This window comes from Ambystoma mexicanum, chromosome 11 (assembly GCF_040938575.1).
Source record: "Ambystoma mexicanum isolate Mex_15411 chromosome 11, UKY_AmexF1_1, whole genome shotgun sequence".
In the NCBI taxonomy this organism is placed as follows: Eukaryota; Metazoa; Chordata; class Amphibia; order Caudata; family Ambystomatidae; genus Ambystoma; species Ambystoma mexicanum.
In genome coordinates, this window is record NC_090934.1 from 1,289,981,714 (window position 1) to 1,289,997,634 (window position 15,921).

The 15,921-nt window shown below is 44.9% G+C and overlaps 1 protein-coding gene across 1 annotated transcript in view; it reads left to right on the forward strand.

Moving 5' to 3' along the window:
- ATP8B4 (ATPase phospholipid transporting 8B4 (putative)) overlaps window positions 1-15,921 on the forward strand; it is a 5,389,235-nt gene that overhangs the window by 5,350,953 nt on the left and 22,361 nt on the right. The window lies entirely within an intron of this gene.

Below are 15,921 nucleotides of genomic sequence, written 5' to 3' on the forward strand. Positions count from 1 at the left end.
AGCCTGGCGCCACTGGCGCCAGGACAAGGTCCAGAGGGTCCCTATAGGGACTGGCTGGTTCCTGGGATCAGAGTCATGGGCCTGCTTCCAAGGTCGTGGGGCAAGTCCTGACCCCTTGGAAGCAGGGATCATGACACTTACTTACTTAGACAATCCCACAAGAGGGCCAGGAATGAACATCGTGAGGTACTGCTAGCCAAGAACTGCAGAGAGAAAATGACCAATGCACAATTGTTTTGTGCAACGACTTTCAAGACGCATGATAATGCCATTAAAAAAGCCATTTGCAAGCATTAGCATTTGTTACAACTAAACAATCCTATCCTTGAATACCCCATCCATGCCTTTAAGAAAGGTACAAATCTGAAAAATTGGTACTCCAAAGCTGACAGAGCCAAAGTGAAACAAAGGCCCAAGATGATTATGGGGCTCCGAACAGATTCATGGATATTTTCAATGTGGGTACTGTCGCCAGTGCGAGTCAACTACTGCATGCAATTCAGTTACCATCAATATGAAGTTATGGCATCTTAAAGATGCAATTCAAAGAGTGTCATTTACGTAATTATTTGTCCGTGTTCCAAATCGTATATTGGCAAGACATCGAGACCTGTCAAACTTAGAATCACCGAACACAAGTCTAAAATCAGGACTAAAAGCATTACATCTCCCTTAGTGATTCACTTAATTGAAAACCATCATAGCTGGGAGGAGCTTAAATGGTGGGCACTTGAATATGTGAGGGGAGTTGATTCCGACTCTACTGCCGCCAGACTATCGCAGAGAGAGCAACGGTCGATGTACAATACCCAAAGCTATCACACAGGCCTTAAGCAGCAGGAGGAGTGGCTTTTGTGTGCCTAAATGGTCAACAGATAAACCCCCATTCCGTTCCCTTTTCACTTATTCTTTCATCCATTTGTCCTAAGTATCTGCTGTTTCCCTTATTTTCTCTTTCCCCCAAGGGCCTTTGGATTTTGGCACTGCATTAGGAGTGACTTCTGTTACAGACTGGTGCTGGCATTACAGCCTTAGTTTTCTAGATGTTACCTTTGGTCCACATTTCCATCATAACAAGGATACAATTATATAAATTCAATCATCCAGATTTTAGCAGCCACGCATGGCTCTTATAGACTAGTTCCTATACAGGAACTCGAAAACGGACGGGTACATTTCACGTGCATCCATACCCAGTGGTTTAATTTTTTCAAGAATGTTTCTATTTTTAGACTCATTTTGGGCCTAATGCGAGTCACGGCGCTCCCTGACAATTATATGAGTCTTTATCATATTCACACCACAATATACACTTGCCCCTTGTTTGTTTGTTTGTTTGTTTGTTTGTTTATTTATTGTGTGCTGGGGTAGCAGGGCGCAAAAGAACAAGGAAATTTACAGCTTAGTTACAGACGTTACAAGTTACAGGTTCCACGGCAGGCATGGTAGACATTTCTTACATTTACAAGGTAGGACAAGTGCAAGTGCAGATAGAGCGCACAATCAGCAGCTAAACAGTCAAATCTGTAGTGTCAGACAGTATAGCAAGTCAAAGCGGGCAATATGGCATGTCATTACATATCAAGTGAGGTGCAATTGGACAAGCGAGGGGTGGAGAGACATTTATGTCGCATTTTCAGTGAGCCATTTTATAGTGTTCTTTCTGAAATTGCTGAGAGTTTGGTCAGATCTAAGTGCATGAGGTAGGGCGTTCCATAATTGCGCTGCCTTGACTGGGAAGCTGGTACCTCCAATAGTGACTAATTTAAATCTAGGCACTTGGAGGCAGTTGGAGCTGACTGTCCTTGTGAGTCTGGTGGGATATTTCCTGTTGAGGCGTTCTGACAGGTATCGGGGGGCTTTATTATTTAGGCATTTATGGATAAGGGAAGCAGCTTTGAGGTTGATTTTTTCATGGGTGGAGAGCCATTTGTGATTACGTCTTATTTCTGAAATGTGTGCACTTCTGGGGATACTTAGGGCCGCTCTGAGTGCGTTGTTTTGGAGCACTTGGATTCTATTGATGATTTGTTTGGTAGTCCCTATGTAAAGGGCGTTACAATAATCTAATTTTGATAAAATGAGGGCTCTAGCTAGGATAAGACAACTGTCATCTGAAAGGAATTGTTTCCCAGCTTGTAGTAGCTTGCATGTATAGGCTTTGGATGAGGCCAGTGAGTTCACCTGTTTGGTGAACGATAGTGTTGCATCAAGGTAAAAACCTAAGGTTTTTACTTCTCTGGCAACCTTGATCATGTTGCCATCAATGACAAAGGCTGCGTATTTTTGGTTAAGTTTGGAGATACGGGCTGCCGTGCCCAGGATGATGAGCTCTGTTTTGTCATCGTTCAGGCATAGACCGTGGTTGGCCATCCATGCCTGAACGATGCTGTAGACTCTGTTCACCAAAGCCAGATCCTCACCGTAATCCCCGGTAAGTGGTAAGAGAATCTGGGTATCATCTGCAGTTCTGAGTTCTGAGTTCAGTCACGTTCAGTCATGTTCCCCATTGGAATATTGGGAAATATAGTTTCGCCATGGTATACATGTGTTGAAACATGGCATAGGATTGAGTCCTCTTTCTATTTCCTATACTGTTCCGTGAAATGGAGGGCGGGCTTAAGTTTCACTTATGGCGATTCACCCCGACCTATCCATGTAACATGCTAGCCCATGCATGGCTCTTTTCCTTAGACATGCATGCGAGGCTCCGACAAGTCCGCTACAATCGCGGCTCGTGTCATCAACGTTAATGTGATATTATTATTATTTTTTGTTATTGTTTCTTTTAACGACTCTGAGTGCTTTGTCCTGAAAAAGACAATCATCAGTCTCTTAAGACTAGACTCACCTAATCGTCGAAACCACCAGCTTAATGATATTTGGGTGACATGTTTGTTAACTCCTTTCTGTCCCCATTTCTTGTAGTTGATTCAATGCACTTTAGATTCAATAGACTTTAACTGTGGTTGATTTTTTGCTGTATCTGTGAAGGTTTTCATTGTGTGCCCTGGAGAGCTACAGCCTCATTCCTCGTGAACCTTGGATCATGCGGAGGAAGTTATTTTCCTCTCTTTCTCAATACCGGAATAGGCCGCACAGTGTGCCCGCATTATTACATTTGAGGAATTGTCTTTCATGCTGCCTTGTGCAGTTTATGAATATCTGATGTTTAGCATGAATTACAGTAAAAACATTCAGATTCATAGTTTTTTATTGTTATTATGTGAATAAATAAAAAACAATTCTATGAAATAATGTCTGTTCCCCATATTGTGTTGACCTGGCCTACCTTCCAACCAACCAGTAGAAATCTCTCTATATATGATTTTAAAAAAATGTCTTGTTAAGTTCTGTGAGACATACTTTTTCACCCCTGATGCCCTATGCCCCAACAGGTCGAGGCCAGTCCACCACGTTAAAACTACTGGGGAGGTGCTTCCCGAGAGGTAGAGGGATTGGTGCCCCCAGAGGGGGAGCAGCTGAATCCACAGTCCCCTCAGCACCACAAGATCAACCTCTGAGGTTTTCTGCAATGATTCCCCTGTCGGGGGGAGACTTTCCCTGTTCAGCAAGGAATGGTTCAAGATCATGTCCAATGCTTTGGTCTCACAGCTCATTCAACAGGGTTACTGTCCCCCTTTTGTGCAGAGTCCTCCAGACAACAGCCCTTACACCACCAGAAGCTTGCCTCCGGATCCCATCCTCTTGGAGGGGGTCCTTCTGCTTCTCTCAAAGAGTGCATTAGAACTTGTGCACTTGAAACAAGGCAAGAGTTGGCCCTCCACCTATTTCCTGATGCGAAAGGTGCCTGGATCGAAGGTTATTGTATGTTTTCCTATGCAAGGATAAATCCAATGATTAGAATGATTCAGCCTTGGAGGTAGGAGCTGGTGGGTTTATTTAGATCTCCTTCTTAACATATTCATAAGCTTCTGTCCTTCATTATAACCTGAACTGTTGTACTTTCCAGACTGAGATCTCCCCCAGAGGGGCTTGCACTGGAGAGAATGTGCTGGTAGAGCCAGAACAGGTCCAGGGAATGCTACATGTTTTAAACGTTTCTTCCCTCAAAGGTTTAGGGTACTTTTGTGCTTCATTATAACCTGAACTGTTGTACTTGATGACTTCTTTTTATTGCTCGCCACATGCCCATTGGCCTCAGGGCGCACAAAAGAACAACAAGACAAGAACATACAAGGACAGACAAAGGATCAGTTGCCAGGGGGTAGAATCAAGTAGAATCAGAAGAGCCCCATACTTAACCTGGATAAAGATTGAATAGATGACGTGTAACTCATTTTGTGAATTGGGCAAGGGTGTTGACCAAGTGTATAAGCCCGGGAGGGCATTCCAGAGCAAGGGAGCCTGAATATCAGAAGATGTCCCCCCAAACCGAGCAAGCTTGTATCTAGGCAGAGGATCAGAGTTGACTCCCTGATGTGTGGACTTTCAAACGATCCTTTAGGTATTTAGGGCTTGCACCGGACTGGAATTTGAATGACAATGTAAGAATCTTGTGGGTAATCCTATGCTTTACTGGTAGCCAATGCAGTGTGCTATGCACCGCAGACACATGGGTGTGCTTGGACATTCCATGAATGGCATGAACTGTGCCATTCAGTGCACCTGTAATGACTGCATGTGAGAAAGTGAGGTTCCAGGCAAGCAGCTGTTACGATAGTCCAGTCTGGAGTTAATTATTGCAGTGGCCAGAAGGGCAAAGTTATAAAGTGAAAGAAATGGGCGACTGTAGTTAAATAGCTTAGAGATGAGGCCACAAGAAGATCAAATATGGGAGACTTGTGGTCTCATGGTTAGTTCGGCATCAAGGATTACCCCTACCATTTTTACTTTCTTGCAAACATTAATGAGCTTGCCGGCAATGCAAAAGTTGGCAAAGGCAGGGTAAGGCTTCTTGAGGTGGGGACTGGAGGCCACAATCAAGAGCTCTGTGTTTTCGTAGTTCCGGAGTGCGTGAGTTGTCTGCTATCCATGCCTGAACAGCATTATAGATTTCATTTATGACGACTGAATCCTGAAGATAGTTCCCACTCAGCTTGAGGACGCCATGGGTGTCAGCATCATAGTTTGTATACTGTACACCCAGGGCATCTAGTAAGTCGAGCAGGGGCCTAATGTAAACATTGAATAAAGTAAGCGAGATACATGAGACCTGGGGACACCACATGTTTGGAGAACAGGGGAGCAGCTTGCTGAGCCCACTGCTACCTGGACAGACCGGGGCCCAAAAAATAAGGATATCCATTGTGTTGTTAGCTCAGAACAATGTACTAGATCCCTGAGCCTTGCCACTAGGATGGAGTGATCCACTAGATCGAAAGCTGCGGATACGTCTAGGAGCATCAGCAGGGCGGGATGACTCCTATCCACTATGCTGGCCAAGATGGATTTGAGGTCCATCATAGCGGTCTCTGTCCCGTCCTGAGCTCGGAAACCGGATTGATGTGACCCCAGGATGTGTTGCTCTTCAATATGTCTCTGTAGCTGCAAGTATGTTACCTTGTCCATGATCTTAAGGATAAAGGGGATATTCGTGATGGGTCGATAGTTATGAACGGCTCGAGCGTCTTCGTTGCTCTTCTTTAGCAGGGGAGTAATCCATACCTCCTTAATGGAGGATGGAACTAAGCCTTCATCGAAGGAAAGGTTAATGAGCTTTGTCATCCAGGAGACCAGCAGCTCAAGAGAGCTCTTAAAAATGTCTGATGGGCAGCTATCGCCAAGACAGGATGTAGGTTTCAAATCTTGGATGACCTTAAAGATTTGATCTTCTGTACAGTTGACAAATTTATTGAACATTGGGATCCTAATCAGGTACATAGGGCTCGTCCTGAAGAACAGTTTGAGGGGTGGTATGCCCCTGCAATTGCACCTGCATGTTGCTGATTATCTGCTTGTGAACTGAGATCTTAGCTAGAAAGCCATTGGGAATTTCCTGACACTATGTTGAGTCCTTGATCAGGTCCTGATTAGGAGAGGGGTAATCCTGAAATTTAGTCAAAATTTTAAAAAGTTCACTTGAGCTGGACCGAGCATTAGTGCTCATGTAAGAGGATTTGGCGGTGGTTACAGTGGTTTTAGATTTTTTCACTGCCTGTTTATATTGGGCTAGAGTTAGGAGCCTGGGATTCTTGTGCCAGACTCTTTCACACACCCTCTTTCTCTGCCTGACTGTGATGATATTGTCACTAAACCATGTACTTTTGTGGGTCTCTGGCTTGACTATTTGGTTTTCTGCAGTGCCATAACTGTAATTAAATTTTTTATAGTGGAGGTAAGATGATCCACCAATTGAGTGGAGTTGGAAAAGCGCTGAAGAGGCTCAACACCAGATGAGAGATACACCGAGAATGTAGCAGGGGTGCAGGGGTGAGTTTAAACATGTCTTGAGAGTTTTTTGACTCTCGGCACTGTGTCCAATCTCACGTGCAGGAAGATGCACGGCAGCTTGCACCAAGCATTGGTCCAACTGCGCCCAGGAGGTCACTACAACACTGGACACATGAGAGTAATGAGATACTACCCAGTCCAGAGTATGACCGCCTCCCCCTGTGCATGGCCTCCACTGCCCATTGATAAAACCCAATAGTGTTGAGGGAATCAATGAGCGAGGATGCCTGTTAATCAGAGGGATTGTCTGCCCAGAGGTTAAAGTCACCCAAGATGATACACAGGGTTCTTACCTTGATTATATGAGTAAGCAGCTCAAGAAGTTGCTCCTCAAAGAGCGTCATATCCCTAGGGGGTCTGTAGAGAGTCAAAATGCTTGAGGAAGTGTTTGCATTAATCTTAATCTTGACCCACACGGATTCAAAGTCATCAGGGCTGGTATGAGCAACGGTGTGACAGTCAAGGTGGCTTTTACACATGAGTGCCACCCCTTTACCTTTATTAACCAGATGGCCGGACCGAAGGAGCACGTAATCAGGAGGGAGGGATAGTGTTGCATCTGTGGGAATAGAGGGGTTAAGCCATGTTTCGGGCAAGACCAACAGTTCTGGGATACATTCCTTGAGGTAATCCATAACCTCTACTCTGTGCTTAAGAAGTGATCTTGTGTTTAGCAGGGAGACGGTAAGCATAGAGTTGATCACTTCAGGATTGATAGATAAAGAGGAACCCAGTACAGTGGCAATGTTTCCTGTGTCAGCAGGAATAAAGCAACTTTCAGTATGGGCAGGGTGAGTAGGAGGAATATTATCTGAGGCTGGAAGAGGGATGGCCAAGGCAGCAGTCCTCTCATGAGTTGTGTGCTGTGAGGAAGCTTGCAAGGGATCAGGCTGCATAGGAAGGCTGATAGTGCCACTATCAGTGGGGCAGGTAGTGTAAGCGGTAATATCCACTTGTTTACGAAGTGGATTCTACATGGCCATCATATCCATGCACAGGATGTTAATAAATAATAATTAACAAACAAGACACTACCTGTGTTTTTTGGTGCTGAGGGAGGCACACTGCGCACCTTTTTCGCAAGCTGGCAGTAACCGGCCTCTCAAACGTGCCGTCGACATGCGAAACATGGGAAAGCCGGGAAATGTAGTTCAGAAGAACTACTGTAATTCCAGGAGGCCTGATACAATCAGGCACATGTCGCAGCTGTCAAAGAGGGAAGCCGCACAGGAGAAGTCTTAGTTGGAAATCAGGTGGAGTCTGCCGAAGAGTCTTTGCCAAGTGACTCTACTCTCAGACACGGAGAAGAAGTGTGCTGGACCACAGTCCTCTTTTGCTCTCTTTTGCATTAATACTGCTTTTTGCCGCAAAGCAGCCGCAGAGTCTGCTGAAGAGTCTTTGGCAAGTGACTCTACTCTCAGACACTTGGCAGTTTGTCGGCTGCTTCAGCTGTCTGCCAGTTCTTCCAAGCTGTCCAAGGAGGATTAAGGTGGTAAAATTGTGGACCAGGGGTCGGGGGGCGCGTGAGTGACTGTTCGACATCTTACTACCATGGTACAACATCCTGCCCTGGGCTCTGACAGCCCTCGAATGAGATCTGGTTACGGGGGAACATACCAGCCTGCATATTAGCCTGCATCCCCGTTTTGACTGGGTCCGGAACACTTGTATGCTTAGAAATTCGGAAACATACTCGACATTCAGTTCTTTAGTGCCCATTCTGTTTTTCTGCCCCCCCGGCCCACCTGGTTCACCTGTTTTAATAGAAAAACATTTGAAAAACATAACACTGCAAGAAATGACTACAGAGTCTAAAACATTCCATCAGTCCCTCTCGTCTTCGGGAGGGAAATCTCAGGAAATCTAAAGTGTTACATTCTGAGAGGACAAGTTAAGATTTGTCAGCATAATTTATCCAAGAGATATACACAATGAGGTTGCGCAGCAAACTTTTCATGGACGATATTAGAACCCCCGAGTGGGATGGTTCCTTTTTGGAAACAACGGCATTACTGGGCGACCAGGCCCTGCCAAGAGACATAATTATTCTGCCACCTAATTCAACTGTCCAGATTCCAGCTTAAGTGCATGTACAACAACCCCAGCATACGCTGTCCGGAATACTTGTACCCTGTAAAGAGAGACACCTCATAACAGCGCCCCACGAAAGGAGAGATCCACTGCCCACGAGGAGCTTGGATCAGAACAAGCTAGAAGACGGGCGAATCCAAGTGAGCCAAAGAGCCCATTGACCGCCATTGAACTGCCGGCCAATCCCCAAGCAAATCCATTATCAGTGCTGAATTTTGTTTTGAATTCGCTAGTCTCAGTTTTTGAACTCCTCAAAACAGAGGTTCAATCCCAAGCAGGGACTCTTCTTGAACTCACCAAAGAAACTGTGAACTTTGAATCATCGTTCGTGAGGATCACCAATGTAATTAATTCAACACTGATCCTCACCCTGAAAGACTCAAGGCTGGAGATAGCTAAACAGGGGTTGGACCTCTCAGCAATTCAATTTACTCTTAGCGCAAAGAAGAATGAAGAGGATGTACATAATCACCTGCTAGAAGAGCTTTTGAATCAGCTGAAATTCTCAATACAAGTGGAAAGAGATGGGGAGGGACGAAGAGTCGTTAAATCCTTTTACTGACACCCCTCTTTCCGATTCGATCCTAGAGGAATTCAGAAGACTAGCGAATGCGGCTGAGGGGGTGGTTGAAGGGGACAAAATGGACCCGCAAACTTTGCCAGAAGTGAATCTCGGGGGGCAAGAAGAAGCCGCCCCAAACTGGTCAGAGGTGGGGCTACAGTACTCTCGAGGTAGAAGGAAAGTTAAGAAAAGATAAGCAAGAAAGAAGAGCTTGAATACATTCCCGATACCACTTTGGAAATATTTCAAAAAAATTTAAAATTAAAAGAATCAGAAACTAACTCCTTCCTCAAGTCAATCACGAAACCATTCTGAGAGAACGATCCAACTGGAAAATACAAAGAGTTTAACCGGAAGTACTTCGAAGGACCTAATAGAAGCCTCTCCACCAGAAAATCTGGAGGGGAAAATAGGAAAAAAGCAAGAGACTGAAGATTGCTCTCTCGGGAGATACACAGCAAACGATTGAGGTCCTAAGTGTGAACATGGGGCTCCAAACGGAACCTCAAGTAAAACACTCTCTGATCACAGACCTGCCAGTAAATGGAGATAACAAGGAGCCAAACACACCAAACAGGGGTCACACAAAAGGAGTGGGATGCAAGCTTCAGTCAGTTCCTCTGGCCACAAGGCGGCAACGGGCCCAATATTTTTGAAGAAAAACCGCCCTTCTGCAACGCCTAGGACGTCCCCTACCCTAGGAAAAACCTCAAGTGTGAAAATAGCTCTAATATTCTTAAAACACCTTGGCATGGAGAAACAAAACATTCCCATTGTGGAGGAAGTCAGGGCTGGGCAAGGCATGACTTCTGCTCGTCCCGAAAATGCTAATGGCACTAGAAAATCGATATTGCTAGCGTCACCTGAGCACAGGGCAAGTCCGGCTCAAAATGACTTGGGGAAATATACTGTGGCCCCTCAGCATACCGAGGTAGGAGCATCTACCTTTGCGGTCCCGAGAGTATGCCTCAAACTAGTAGGAAAGAACACACAGCACAAGTTTCTCTGCAGAAGTATGATTTTATCACACTGTAAAAGGGTGCCAAATCTTTACCTGTTCGACTCAAAAGGTATGAAATTTGTGAGATTCCCTGATGCTCACAATCCAAATGTGGTAGAAGTTAGCTTAACATCAACAAAAGCACAGAACGCTATTCTGAGTGCAACAAGTGAACTGGAGAGACAGAGTTTCATCGTTTTCCCCTCAGCACCAGCAGAAGCAAATAATGGAAAACAACTGCACCAGTGCCATCTAAATAAGATATCGTCTGATAAACACGAGGGTGGTTGATCACCTCGGAGCGAAAAAGTTGTCAGAGTTGTAGGTGGTAGTCATTAATATCTACTGGAACACCGCCTGGATCGACCTCCAGGCTTTTTTGTGTATTCTGTAGCCGCCGTTTGAAAAGATTAAACTTAATCATGGGGGCACTCAAATAATTCTAGCAGGGGATTTGAATACACACTGTATCCAAGTCCCAAATGGAAAGGAAGTAAACGGCTGCTCGATAATCTCGACCAAAGGAGTTCATGGACGCATGAGGCTTGAAAATGATAAATGGGACGATTCCGGGGGACATTCCTCTGGCAATGACCTGGTCTCGAGGATGATCATCCTCTATGTTAGACTACATCTTCATGTCAGCAGGTCTATTCTCCCGTAGCTTATCTATGGATATTAAACCTGTGCGAGCGATCATTCTCGGTTAGAGCTGACATTTTCGGACATTTGCATTACTCTGGTAAATAACCACAGGAATTGGTAATTAGCAAGGGAAGAGCTTGCCTTCCTAAGTACAGACTGGAAGGCAGAGCTCTTAATAACAACTTATTGAGAGTCCCTGACAACGTCCAGCAGGAAAACTGTCAGCCGGTTAAATTTGTAAAGTTTATTTTGTCTATGTGTCTGCCAAGCTTGGGAGGCACAGGAAGGCGGCACTATCACTGCCACATATGATGAAACATGGCTCTATAAAAAGTCATTAAGACAGAAGCTGAGAAAGCTAAGGAGACATAATCTTGGTCCAGAAATACTTAAAAAAGAAGCTAAGAAATTACCTCTCGAGTACATGCAATGATCAGTGGGCAGAAGGATGCTGCACCTTCAAAAATATGGAGAAATGATGTTGAATGCAATTCGCAAAATCAACTCCAGAAACTTCTGGTCGATCATCATCCAGTCAGAGAAAAACTCTAATAGTATCCAGTATAATCTGGTACCAGAGTCTAAGTGGATAGAACATCTTACAAAAAACTTTGAAAATCTCCACAAAGTCCTGCACAGATCCGGCAAAGACATCAAATGGCAATCCTTCTTTTGACAAACATGACATAGCAGATTTATTGCTAAGTCATCTTCCTCTAAAGCAGCAGGCCAAAACGGAAGGTCTTAAATAATAGCATAGCTGTTTTGTCCAGAATGCTGTACTGGCTCTTCAATGAGATTCTTACGAGGATAATGTTTCCACCCTCATGGAAAACTGCTACAATCATCCAGTTTTTTAAAGGGGCGATTGATCACAACCAGCGAATTACCGCCCGATCGCCCTCCTGAACATTGAAACAAATTGTTCATGAAAATCTTACTGAAAGAGATGGAAAAATGAGCCGAGGGGGCTCAAGTCCTCTCAAAGTTCCAAACAAGGTTTAGAAGAGGACTGTCTACAGCCCTCAATGGGCTAGTCCTTAATTTGATCAGTGATAACACGAGGGTCAAGGGCTAATTACAACTGTATGGGGCCTGGGTGGATTTCTCAAGGGCATTTGGCCAGGTTATCAGGGAACGCCTTTGGAATAAACTTGGGAACTGGGGAGTCCCAGAGGGTCTGCTATCAATGTTAGTTGAGTTACACAGGGACACCACAATGAGAGTCTGTCTGGATGAGGAAGGACATCTGTTGGATTCTATTAGGGCAGAGAAGGGAGTCAGACAGTGGTGCCTGGGGGCACCGTTCTTTTTCAATGTGTACCTGGCAGACATAGGTCCCTATTTGAGGTCGTTGGCTTTGGCCAGGCCGAGGATCAGTGCGACCAAGATCCACTGGCTGGCCTATGCAGACGACATTGTTCTCGTGGACAATATAGCCGTGGGGCTTCAGCACCTCCTAAATAAGCTGAGCGACTATGCCAAGGAGAACAGGCTTTCTATAAACCCAAGAAAATCTAAAGTAGTTGCATTTAGGCATTCGCGTAAACAGGTTGATTTCTCACAATGGGTGTTGGATGGTCAGGTCATCCCCAGAGTGGAGGAAGTAGTGTATTTAGGATACACAATGTAAGCATCTCCTTGAATGAATAAGGTGGAATTGGATGTACAGAACAAGACTGAGCAGCTGATACCGCAAATGAAAAAGATCCTCTTCAAACTTAATAACATTTTACACAGCGAAAGCCACTCCAGTGATCTTATATGGGCTGGAGGCAAAACCCCAGCTGTGGGGCATAAATTGGCAAAAACTGGAGGACGCAGTTTGCAAGAGAGTCCTTGGACTCCCAATGAGCCTTTCAATGTCTTGCCTAAGATTCGAACTGGGTCTGAAATCTCTATCAATTCTGGAAGAATGGAGATTGGCCTCCCTTTATCGTTTAACTATTACAGCCCAGGAAGGCACGTTATATACAGACATTAAGGCTCACTTGGAGCACTTTAAATCAAAAACACTGTCTCAGCTAGCATTAAAAGTAAAAGAGATCCTCGTAAAGGCTGACACTGATCTCGAAACATTAATGAACAACCTCATAAAAGCAAAAAAAAGCCCTCAAAGTGATGGACTGGATTGTAACAATTGACAATTTGCAGACTGTCGTTCCTTTAAACAGGTTTCCGTTAGTTAATAAGAAATTAGGGACCTTGCCAAGATACCTGGTGAAGTTTCTGGCCTGGAAAATTAGGAAAAACTTCCTCAGAATCCGCCTAAACCTCGTCCATACGGGAGAGATCCTTGCCAAAAGGGGGCAAGGGGACGCAGCTACAAAATTATGCGGTATATGCACAAATCTGGAAAACCAATCTCTGAAACATCTTTTGCTGGACAGTGAAGGTACTTGGCAATTAAGAATAGCCCTATTTGTTAGATTTTACGGCTAGAGAAGACGGTATAGTCTCAGAAATGTTCTGGGACAGATTGATTTCGGGCTATGACACCGCACTAACAACACGGGTGGTTCAGGTTCTGGAAAGATGTAATTTAATAATATGAAATTATTCTTAGCATATATTTATTGTCTGGTTTTGGCTGTTTATGTGTTCTTTTTTCTTTCTTCCTGAATCTGTAATTTACTTTGTATGTGTTTTGATGTATGACTGGATAATGGTTTTTATTGTTTTCTCATGGTTTATTAATGCAATGTTTTATCTTCATATTTTCTTTTTGATTATTTGTCACGTGTAATACTCGTTGTTGTCACTTTGTAAAAGGTTTATATAACTAACTACAATAAAAAAAAGAAATCAGGTAAGTTTTGAATCTAGAAGGGATTTCTGATGTGGCAAATCGAAAAAAATGAAATTACACAAAAAACGGAGCCAGTAGCGCACCGAAATGCAGTCCTTAATGCTTGGTAAAAAAAAAAAGCAGAGCAAAGAAAATTGACACCCGAAATTGGCACCTAAATAAAGAAATCCAAAACTTCAAAAGAACAAAAAAAGGATGAATTCAAGAATGTTACACTAGCTCTGATCCTGCAAGTCATTGATCTGCAGTACTGATTGGTATCACTGGACTTTCAGAATGCCTACTTCCATGTGCTGATTCCTCGAGAAAAAAAACACAGGAAGTAGCTGAGGTTCATGATAGGCCAACTTCACTACTAGTTTAGACTCTTGCTGTTCACCCTTTCTTTGGCTCCCACGATTTTCACTAAACGGTTAGCCGAGGTGGCGGCTTGCCTCAGGAGGGAGGGCATTCATGTCTTCCCCTACCTGAACAACTGGCTCGTCCAAGCTCGTTCCCCAGATTTAGTGTCAGAGCATCTACTCCGCACATGAACTCTGCTGCTCAGAACTTCAAAAACTCTCAGATTTCACTGACCCAGTCTCCCTGATTTATCGGAGCAGTCTTAGACACTTGCCTGGGCTGGGCATTCACACCTAAAGACAAAGTGGCAAACATCATTTGGATGGTCAATGTCCTCCAATCCCAACTAGTCCCGGCCTCTGCACCTTCTGGGCCTCCTGTTCTCCTGCATCCTAGTGGTACCAGAGGTGAGGCAGAACACAAGGTGGCTTCAGTGGCTTCTCCGTTGCCAGTGGGTGTGGTTTCAGTGCTACATATTGGACCTTTTACAAGTTTCAGACCAGGTGGGAGGGCAGTCATGGACGACTGTCTCAGGATATTGCCTAGTGGGCAGCGCGAGGCAATTTGCTGAGAGGCACGTTGTTTCATGAACCTTGGCCCCAGGTGATGGTGGTCATGGATTGATCTCTGAGTGGTTGGGGTGCTCGCCTGTCGGATCTGACAGTGAGCAGACTGTGGACAATCAGGCTGTCCCTGGTCGCTTTCCTTCCCTTTGTGAAGACTCTGCTATTCCTAACGGACAACCACTACCTCAACAAATGAGGTGGTGTGGTGTCCTTGCCTCTGTGCAGAGAAGCAATGCGACTGTGGTTCTGAGCTCTGGAAAACGGACATTCTCTAACAGCCGCCCATCTGGCCGGAACAGAGAATGTCAGAGCGAATGCCTTGAGCAGACAGCCTCCTATGAATGGGAGATCAGCCATGAAGTTTTGGAGATTTTCTTCTTTTGGGGAACTCCTCAAGTGGACCTCTTGACTGCCAGTGTGAACAGGAAGTGCAAGTTGTTCTGCTCCAAGGAATGTCCTTGAAAGGGAGCTCTGGAGAACCCACTGACAGTCGAGTGGACATTCGATCTCCTTTATGCATTCCTGCCGATTCCTTTCATTAAGCTGGTTCTCAGGAGTTTGCGCCTGTTCGGAACCACATTGATCCTGGTTGCTCCAGACTGGGCCCGGAGGATGTGGTATCCAGAGTTGCTGGATATGTTCATCTGCCCTCCTGGGCACCTTCTGAGAAGAGTCAACTTGCTCTCCCAATCAGAGGGACGGTTTCTCCACCCAAACCTGAATCTTCATGCTTGGCTACTGAGGGGCTGAGATACAAGAAGTGGGACTTGTCGGATGACATGCTGGCTGTACTCCTTTCCGCTCAGAGACCGGCCATTAAGTCTATTTATGCCTGCAGATGGCATACATTTTCAGCTTGGTACCGGGAGAGGGATCTGGACCCTCTATCCTTACCATTGTCCCCTGTTTTCATTTTTTGCTGTGCTTGGGCCAAGCTGGCATGCAGATTGGCAATTTTAAAGGGATACCTTGCCGCTATTTCAGCTTAAAGAGGTTGCCGGAAAAGGGCTCACTCTTCACAATCCCTGCAGTTATGTAATTCTTGCAGGGTTTCTCTAACCAGTTTCCTCCACACCTGTTGGTTGTCCCAGCCTTCAATTTTAATTTGATTGCTCAGCCTTCAGGTGATTTTTCAGGTTGGCATCACTTCCGTGAGATGGGAGAGTGAGCTCCAGGAGTTATCAATTAAATTGGATTACTTGATTTTCTCCAAGGAGAAGGTGACTGAGAGTGAGGCCCTCTTTTTTTTCCAAAACGGGTCTTGGTTTTTCATCTCTCTCCAAAGATCGATCTTCCTGTGTTTTTTACTTTGCCTCATCCTTCTAAGGCAGAGGAGCGATTACATCAGCTGCACTTGGCGCGGGACTTCAGCTGCTATGTCGCCTGGACAAGAAAGGCTAAGAGAGATGACCAGCTTTTCATTGGCTACTATGGCGCTCATGCTGGCAGGGCTGTGACCAAACAGACCCAGCCAAGGTGGATCATTCTCTGC